General features: G+C 39.1%; 1 non-coding gene across 1 annotated transcript; it reads left to right on the forward strand.

Annotated features, from left to right (window-relative positions):
• Positions 1–3,145: 3,145 nt before the first annotated feature.
• On the forward strand, positions 3,146–3,217 carry TRNAT-GGU (transfer RNA threonine (anticodon GGU)). Its single transcript has one exon. It is a non-coding gene; the product is annotated as a tRNA-Thr (tRNA).
• Positions 3,218–10,199: the final 6,982 nt, after the last annotated feature.

The raw sequence follows: 10,199 nt of genomic DNA on the forward strand, positions 1-10,199 counted from the left end.
TGTCCATTACACCTGCTCTGAATAACCCCCCCTTAGCTGGATTATTACCAATGTAATCATAAAAAGCGAGTTTCTCGGGAATTTTGGACCAAGCTTCTGATAGGCTTAAATTTTCGGCCAGACCGGCACGAACCCGTCGATCTATTTCTTGTTGGAAGTATCCCTGATCCCACTGGTAACGAGTGGGACCGAATAATTCGATCGGAGTAGTTGTGGAGCCATACCACATGGCCCCAGCAACAATGAAAGCTGCAAAAAACACAGAAGAAATACTGCTAGATAGGACCGTTTCAATATTCCCCATGCGTAATCCTACGTATAAACGTTGGGGAGGACGAACACTGAGATGGAATAGACCTGCTAATATACCCAAAATACCCGCTGCTATATGATGAGAAGCTATTCCTCCTGGAACAAAAGGATCAAAACCTTCAGCTCCCCATGCTGGATCCACTGGTTGTATTTTTCCAGTTAGTCCATAAGGATCAGACACCCATATCCCAGGACCATACAAACCCGTTACATGAAATGCTCCAAATCCGAAACAAGCTACTCCTGAGAGGAATAAATGAATTCCAAATACTTTTCGCAAATCTAAACAACGTTTTCCCGTACGTTCATCACAGAATATGTCCATATCGCAATATACCCAATGCCAGATAGCTACCAAAAAGCACAGGCCAGAAAACATGATATGTGCCCCGGCCACACCTTCATAACTCCAAATACCGGGATTAATTACAGTTTCTCTGGTGATGTTCCATCCACTCCATGAATCCTTTATTCCCAAACGAGTCATAAAAGGTATAACGAACATACCTTGTCTCCACATTGGATCAAGAACAGGATCGGATGGATCAAAAACTGCTAATTCGTACAGAGTCATTGAACCAACCCAACCAGCAACTAGAGCTGTATGCATTATATGTACATAAATTAACCGTCCAAGATCATTCAATACGACGGTATGAACGCGATACCAAGGCAAACCCATGCAAACACCCCTTTATTGGAAAAAGTAGACACTATGTAACTTTCTCACATTGGATTGGAAGAGATCATGTTATCGAGCTAGACCCGGATCATCTCGAAAGTGAACATCTATTCACTTGGACATTGCTAATGATGGAACAGGTTTGAAACAATTTTGTTCATACATAATAACAGGGAGAGGCAAAGATATTTTATCGTTTGTATGTACCAATACACAATGTAGGGATTGGTCCCATTTATATTGATAAAAAAAGAGGAAAGAAACGAGATATTCTAATCCTTCCATTCGTTCATGAACGATACCTTTGCAATTTATGGACTAAGTCAGATATAATTTTTGATGAAAAAATATCATTTTTCTACTAAAGAGTGGAGCTATTACTGTTCCATAAACAGTAATACTTTACTGCGGGAAAAAAATAAAATACTGAGTTCAAATGCTCAGTCAAAATGATAACTTTATCATTTTGTGCTATGCAATGAAAAAAAAGGTCAAAATAGGAAGTCTCTAGGTTAATGGGCCTTTTCCATTTCGTAGAAAGATTCGGGGTTATTCGTTTTCAGGATCAATAGTGGACAAACGGAGAGAGAGGGATTCAAACCCTCGGTACGGATGATCCGTACTACGGATTAGCAATCCGCTGCTTTGGTCCGCTCAACCATCTCTCCAAGATGGAAGAGTTCATGTGTAACAAAATGAATGGTGGAGTAAAGGTGTATATCATAGTATGTACAGATTGTATCGGCAATATAATGAATATTGCCATTATTCAGTTGGATAAAGAACAATCCAGTCAATCGTATTGTTCATTTCGTTAAAAATAGTTCTGTATGACTGATTTTTTCTGCTTTTCTTGAGAAAAGCAGAAAAAATCAGCAGTCATACAGTGCTTGACCTAATTTGATAGCTAGAATACCTGTTGTAAAAGCAAGAAAAAAAGCTATCAAAAATTTAAGCTCTACCATATCTTCATTCCCTCCCCAATCAGTTTGATTAAATGCGTTACATGGATTAGTCCATTTATTTCTCTCCAGTATCAAATTTTATTATCTAGATATTGAAGGGTTCTCTATCTATTTAGGGTTCTCTATCTATTTTATGTATTATTGTAAAGATATCAGTTGCTCAAGGCCATAGGTTCCTGATCGAAACTACACCAATGGGTAGGAGTCCGAAGAAGACAAAATAGAAGAAAAGTGATTGATCCCGACAACATTTTATTCATACATTCAGTCGATGGAGGGTGAAAGAAAACCAAATGGATCTAGAAGTTATTGCGCAACTCACTGTTCTGACTCTGATGGTTGTATCGGGCCCTTTAGTTATAGATAGATAGAGCTTTGGATGGATCAGAGATCCATCCAAATATCCTTTAACTATTTAAGTTGATAATGTAACGAATAAAACCCACCTGTATCACTAAACTATACACGCCACAATCCCATTGACGGATATTCCGTCACTTCTTTCCTTCCACATTTGAATCCAAATTCCGGAATTCCTTAATTCTCTCTCTTCTATTTCCGAGAGAGAAGAAAGGATTCTATCCATTCTAGTTTTGGAAATTCTAGGTTGTTCTTTCTCTTTATCAAGGAATTTTTTTTCTCAACTCCTCTAATCTTCTAATTGAATTCTTTCTAATTCATTTTAGAAAGATCTTCCTCTTCCAGGAAGAAAAAGAGCCATAAACTGGAATGGCTCCATATTCTTAGCTCTCAATCTTTGTTGATCTCTTATAGTAATCATATCTTGAGGTTTGCAAGGGTAACTTGGTATATCTACCATATGGTCATTGACCCGGATATGTCCATGATTCACTAATTGTCTAGCTTCGGGAATGGTGGGAGCCATACCCAATCGAAAAAGAATATTATCCAAACACATTTCAAGTAATTGCAATAGGACCTGACCCGTTGAGCCTTTGTCTCTTCTAGCAATACGAACATATTTCAGCAAATGCTCTTAGGCATAACTTGTCTCCATCCGCTTTGTATCAGCTTAGCCCGGAGTTTCCAGTATAGCGATCCTTACCCTACGAGCTATTATAATATATGTTCTCAACTTGATATCTATAAAGATAGATGGATCACCCATATCCAATTTGTTGTCCATCTACCATAGTAGACTCACTCATTCATATATGATGAGGGGGCCCTTTTAACTCAGCGGTAGAGTAACGCCATGGTAAGGCGTAAGTCATCGGTTCAAGTCCGATAAAGGGCTCATGTTTCCCACGAAGAAAGAAGGCTCGGGTGTCCATTTCTATTACATAGATAGAAATATTTTCACCGAAATATGAAAATGACAACAAATCGGATTCAGATCTAGTCCGTTTTTTATCTTCTTTTATGAGGCGAACGACGGGAATTGAACCCGCGCGTGGTGGATTCACAATCCACTACCTTGGTCCACTTGGCTATGTCCGCCCCAGAAAAACCAATTTATCTATCTACAGTCATTTCTTCCAAGAATAAAAAATGAGCTAACGTTTGTTCTTATGTGGGTCGTCGGTGACCTCTGATAGGGGATCAAAGCAAGATCGATGACTAACTCTCAACTCTCGAACAAGTTGTATGGCTTATTATCAAATATGTGATAAATATGAAGTATTTTGTATTTCTCCCGGAGAAATATCACGATCCCATCTTCCCTCCGTTCTTTTGAACGTGAAAGAAGAATCTTTCTTCTTTCGTATCGATCCTTTGTCTATTCACTCATCTGCCATAATTATTGTTTTTCCCTATTAGATTTTACTTTTCAACTAACACAGTTTTGTAGATTGGTTCGGTAGATCCCACGTTATTCGAGTTGTAACGAACGGGCCATAACCATTAAAATGGTTCGGTGTAAATGGAATAGATCGAGATCTATCTCGATATTTATTGTATGTTTTATCTTGATACTAAGATCTTGTCCATCTGAACAACTTTGGGCAGGATATTTGATCAGAGAGTCGTTGTTTAAAATGATCAAGGTTGTGGCTGTGTCGACAAGTTCGACCCTATTCGCTTATCATATATTCATATTCGATGAATCTAGACCATTTGAACTTGTATCCTTCCTTCTCGTATTAGAAGGTATAGGGTTTTCCAATCTAGAAATTTTTGTTATCTTACATGCACGATTAGGATACAATCAAGTTCTTTGTTATATTATTATGCAGGTTATGGGACAAAGATACAAATTTAAAGGCTCATCTACAGACGGAGATAGTGAACATTTGATGAATCAAATATAAATTTGATTGTTGTCTTTCAGTTAATTCGTTTGAAAGTTTAGATCAAGCGAACAGAATTGGTAGGCGTCAATCGATCCGTGGAACGTATCAAATATTTCACATATAAGTTCGTTATGACATGAGCCCACTCATCTCACAATGATATAAAATCATTTCAGACAGATCTATTGCCGAGTAGAGATCTATTTGTAACGGGGCAGAAAGCAGCTTCTTTTGGGTCGTTGTCCACATAATTTTTGGACAAGGGGTAATAGTTTCTTCCTTTCATCTCAACCCAACAGACTTCTTTATTCTATTGTTTGTTCCAGAACGCATTCCATGAAATATGTGTATTCTATAAAATAGTGGGGTAGATTAAAGCAAACGTTGGTCCAGATGTAGATCTAATATGCATAGCCGGTAGATTGCATTTTTGTGATATGTTACCAGAACGAAATTAGAGGCAAGGAAGAGTGTTTGTCCCAATATGAAAATCTTGGGTCTCAAAAACCATGTGATGATCTTAGGTGAAGAAAGAGAACGAACCAAAGGTTCGCCTTTAGCTAGGATGGATCAACTCCAGAGAATTTCTCTGCCCAGGTATTCGGAATATCCGTCGTACTTGCCACTTCTATGGTTCAAAAATAGGCTCGATTTACGACACATAACTTATTGTAGGGAATCCTAGTTGATCAAGGTCTTCGCCCCGATATTTAGCAAAGGGATAGATACATCCGGGATTTTCGATTGAACGGAAATTTTGTTCAACCCCAACGGAATGCGTTGCGTTTGGATGGAGCTAAAAGTCACATTTCTGATTGATACTTTGACTGCTCTATGGATTGCTTGGAACATATGATATTCGAGAGAACTCTCGAATTTTTCGAAGAACTAGTGATAAAAAAAAATAGTTTATAGGTTTGATCATCTGGTATCGGATCAATCTCGATCGATCCAAAATACTAATATGCCTGCTCTGGTCCAACGTTCCCATCCATCGATCTCGATAAGGACATGAGGTTGATATGATCTGAAAGACTTTTCAAGGCCAAGTCATAGGGACGGACTATGAGGGGATATATATAAATAGTATCACTTAGTGGAATGTATAGGGCTATACGGGCTTGAACCGTAGACCTTCTCAGTAGAACAGATCAAAGTTCTTATTATCAAAATAATTTGAATTGTTCCAAGCACCCAACATGCATTTTCTCGCATTGGGCTCTTTCATTAACTGATGGAAAGATCGGTTAGTCTGCCATTCTCCTCTTTCCGGTAAGATACTAATATGGCTCTGTGTGCTCCAAATTCTTACCCTTCAGAAGCAATCCCAAATTTATTCAAAAGGTTTTTTTGACGTATTTCTGCCTCGCTCGGGCATAGATTGACTCAAATAGAGTCTCTTCTATCGCTCCAAAAGTAAAATATGACACTTCATACACCTAAAAGTTCATAGAGCGAAAAGAATATATTTTGAGGTCCCCGTATTATACTCATTATGCTTGGCATTGAACAGAGTTGGGATTGACCATATCAATTAGATCCGTAATTCGAATCAGATCGAACTTAATCTTTGTCATGCTATTGTTCCCCAGAGAAACAAATTTATAGAGTAAGACTATTTCACATAGAATCTATTTCGTGGATCGGACGAATCGATAAACTCTCCCGAAAACCATTGGCGCACGTGTAAACGAGGTGCTCTACCTTGCTGAGCTATAGCCCTTCCTTGCCAGTCTTGGTGATACACTACTATACTAACCAGATGGATCACTTTATGTCAAGGTAGATATTTCATGATCCAATACGTTCCAATAAGTTCGATCTGTGCCAGGGACACATACATTGTCTATACATTTAATTCGATTTCGATTTAGAATCGTTTATAAATCCAACTCTACCTATGAGAATAAATGACCCACTTAACTCAGTGGTTAGAGTATCGCTTTCATACGTGAGAGTCATTGGTTCAAATCCAATACTAGGTAAACTTATTAGATGCCATCGAGTTTTCAATGGTATCTAATAAGTTTTACTCCACGTGTTTGGATCGAGGTGGAACATTGAATCCATTTTTCAAATCATTATAGAAAATGTTAATTAGAGACGGGGGGGCTAGCATTGATAGCCTCTAATCGGGTTCTATCCCTTTTCAGAGCTAAATCAACCTCAATTGCTTGTCTTTTGCCTTCGGCTCGAGCTAAGTCAGCTTTAGCTATTCGAAAATTTTCCTGGGCTTCTTGGGGATCGATGTCAACATCTCTCTCTCTGCATTATTTACCAATATAGTTATTCTATCATTGTCTATCTTGGCGAAACCACCCATCATAGCCATAGTGGACCACTGCCCATTGAGACGTATTTTCATAACTCCTATATCTACAGCTGCCACAAGTGAAGCATGATTGGGTAATACGCCAATTTGACCACTATTAGTAGATAGAATTATTTCTTTAACTTCTGAATCCCAAATGACTTGATTAGGAGATAGTACACGAAGATTTAGGGTCATTTTCAGAATTAACTTTCCATGCTGGAGTTTATAGCCTTCGCGGTAGCTTCATCAATATTACCCACCAAATAAAAAGACTGTTCGATAAGACCATCTAATTCTCCAGAAAGGATCATTTGAAAACCTCTAATTGTTTCCATGAGACCCACATATTTGCCCGGGGAACCTGTGAATACCTCTGCTACGAAAAAGGGTTGTGATAGGAAACGTTCAATTTTTCTTGCTCTTGCCACGATTAAACGATCTTCCTCCGATAATTCATCCAGTCCAGGAATAGCTATAATGTCTTGAAGTTCCTTATAACGTTGTAAAGTTTGCTTAACCCCTTGTGCAGTTTCGTAATGTTCTTTGCGTACGATCCAAGGTTGGAGCATAGTCAATGTTGAATCTAAAGGATCCACTGCTGGATAGATACCCTTCGCAGCTAATCCTCTCGATAGTACGGTAGTAGCATCTGAATGTGCAAATGTCGTAGCAGGAGCAGGGTCGGTCAAGTCCTCAGCAGGTACATAAAATGCTTGAATCGAGGTTATGGATCCCTTTTTTGTGGAAGTAATTCTCTCTTGCAAAGAACCCATTTCCGTGCTAAGAGTTGGCTGATAACCCACGGCGAAAGGCATTCTGCCTAATAGGGCGGATACCTCTGATCCTGCTTGGAAAAAATGGAAGATGTTATCAATAAATAATAGTACATCTTGCTCATTGACATCTCGGAAATATTCGACCATGGTTAGAGCAGTTAAACCGACTCTCATGCGAGCTCCCGGTGGTTCATTCATCTGACCATAGACCAGAGCCACTTTTGATTCTGATATTTTTTGTTCATCAATTACTCCCGATTCTTTCATTTCCATGTAAAGATCATTCCCTTCACGGGTACGTTCTCCTACTCCTCCAAATACAGATACCCCTCCATGAGCCTTAGCAATGTTGTTGATCAACTCCATAATGAGTACTGTTTTACCCACTCCATCTCCTCCAAATAAACCAATTTTTCCCCCATGGCGGTAAGGAGCCAAAAGATCTACTACTTTAATGCCTGTTTCGAAGATGGATAATTTTGTATCCAACTCTGTAAAGGCGGGAGCAGGTCTATGAATAGGAGATGTTATGCCAGCATCTACAGGACCCAAATTATCGACAGGTTCTCCAAGAACATTGAAAATTCGTCCGAGAGTAGCTCCACCAACTGGAACACTTAGAGGAGCTCCCGTGTCAATCACTCTCATTCCTCTCGTCAAACCATCTGTAGCACTCATAGCTACAGCTCTAACCTTATGATTTCCTAATAATTGTTGTACCTCACAAGTAACCTGAATTTCTTGACCGGCTGTACCTTGACCCTTAACTATCAATGAATTGTAAATATTAGGCATATTACCTGGAGGAAAAGAGACATCCAGTACTGGGCCAATGATTTGAGCAATACGTCCCACATTTGTTTCTACACTTGCGGAAACCCCAAGAACAAGAGGATTTTTTCTCATACAAAAATGGAAATAATTTCCATGAAGAATATATAAATATGATTTTGCCAATATCATCAATAAAAAAAAAAAAAATGTTCCATATTGGGTCGATCAGACCAGTAAATAATAAATGGAAGTTACCACCTGGGTAAAATCCAACTTTATTGAAAAGTTTAAATTCATCCATATTTGGAATATGAAGTAGGTAGATGGATATGAATAAGGATCATGAGGAAGTCTTCGATTTATCTATAACTAGAACCAATTTATCCATAACTAAAACCGAAAATACTTCAAAATTATGTCCAGATCATCTGTGAAATATGAAACTTGATATTCATGACCTTTCTCTCATTGATCATTATCTCTTCTCTTCATACGCACATCTGTATATGTATTTTCGGACAATTCGCACCATTATGGTCAAAGGTCCATTCGGTTCCTTGATTTCATTCATGAACTAGTTTAACCACTGAAAGGTTCTCGGGTCAATACATGGAGGAAGAACTTCAAGAGCAAAGATTGGGTTGCGTTATACATAAAGAACATTATACAATGAGAGTGTATCTAGCACCCCAATAACGGACGACTTTTTGTAGGATATTTCTATAAAAATTGATTGTTTACGTTCGGTCCATGTCGAGCAGACCTCGTCCTTGCGAGAAATAATTATTAATAAAGGAGGGACTTATGTCACCAAAAACAGAGACTAAAGCTAGTGTCGGATTCAAAGCTGGTGTTAAAGATTACAGATTAACTTATTATACTCCTGAATATCAGACCAAAGATACAGATATCTTGGCAGCATTCCGAGTAACTCCTCAACCCGGGGTGCCACCTGAAGAAGTGAGAGCAGCAGTAGTTGCTGAATCTTCCACCAGTACATGGACCACTGTTTGGACCGATGGACTTACTAGTCTCGATCGTTACAAGGGGCGATGCTATGACATCGAGCCCATTCCTAGAGAGGAGACTCAATTTATTGCCTATGTAGCTTACCCCTTAGACCTTTTCGAAGAAGGTTTTGTTACTAACTTGTTCACTTCCATTGTAGGTAATGTATTTGGATTCAAGGCCCTACGGGCTCTACGTTTGGAAGATTTGCGGATTCCCCCTTCTTATTCCAAAACTTTTCAGGGTCCACCTCATGGTATCCAAGTTGAAAGAGATAAATTGAACAAATATGGTCGTCCTTTATTGGGATGTACTATCAAACCAAAATTGGGTCTATTAGCCAAAAAATATGGTAGAGCAGTTTACGAATGTCTCCGTGGTGGACTCGATTTTACTAAGGATGATGAGAACGTAAATTCCCAACCATTCATGCGCTGGAGATATCGTTTTGTCTTTTGTGCGGAAGCAATTAATAAGGCTTAGGCCGAGACAGGTGAAATTAAGGGACATTATTTGAATGCTACTGCAGGTACATGTGAAGAAATGATGAAAAGGGTAGTATTTGCAAGAGAATTGGGAGTTCCTATCATTATGCATGACTACCTGACGGGAGGTTTTACTGCAAATACTTCTTTGGCTCATTATTGCCGATACAACGGCCTACTTCTTCATATTCACCGCGCGATGCATGCAGTTATTGACAGACAAAGAAATCATGGTATGCATTTCCGGGTACTGGCTAAAGCATTGCGTATGTCCGGTGGAGATCATATTCACGCCGGTACTGTAGTAGGTAAACTTGAAGGTGAACGAGACGTAACTTTAGGGTTTGTTGATCTACTGCGTGATGATTTTATCGAAAAAGATCGAAGTCGTGGTATTTACTTCACTCAAGATTGGGTATCTATGCCAGGTGTTCTGCCCGTAGCTTCAGGAGGTATTCACGTTTGGCATATGCCTGCTCTGACCGAGATCTTTGGGGATGATTCCGTACTACAGTTTGGTGGGGGAACTTTGGGACATCCTTGGGGAAATGCACCTGGTGCAGTAGCTAATCGGGTTGCTCTAGAAGCTTGTGTACAAGCTCGTAATGAAGGACGTGATCTTGCTCGT

The sequence above is a fragment of the Pinus tabuliformis genome, chromosome 2_1, assembly GCF_031772625.1.
Source record: "Pinus tabuliformis cultivar Carrire ecotype Pingquan chromosome 2_1, CPIR1, whole genome shotgun sequence".
NCBI classification, from domain to species: domain Eukaryota; kingdom Viridiplantae; phylum Streptophyta; class Pinopsida; order Pinales; family Pinaceae; genus Pinus; species Pinus tabuliformis.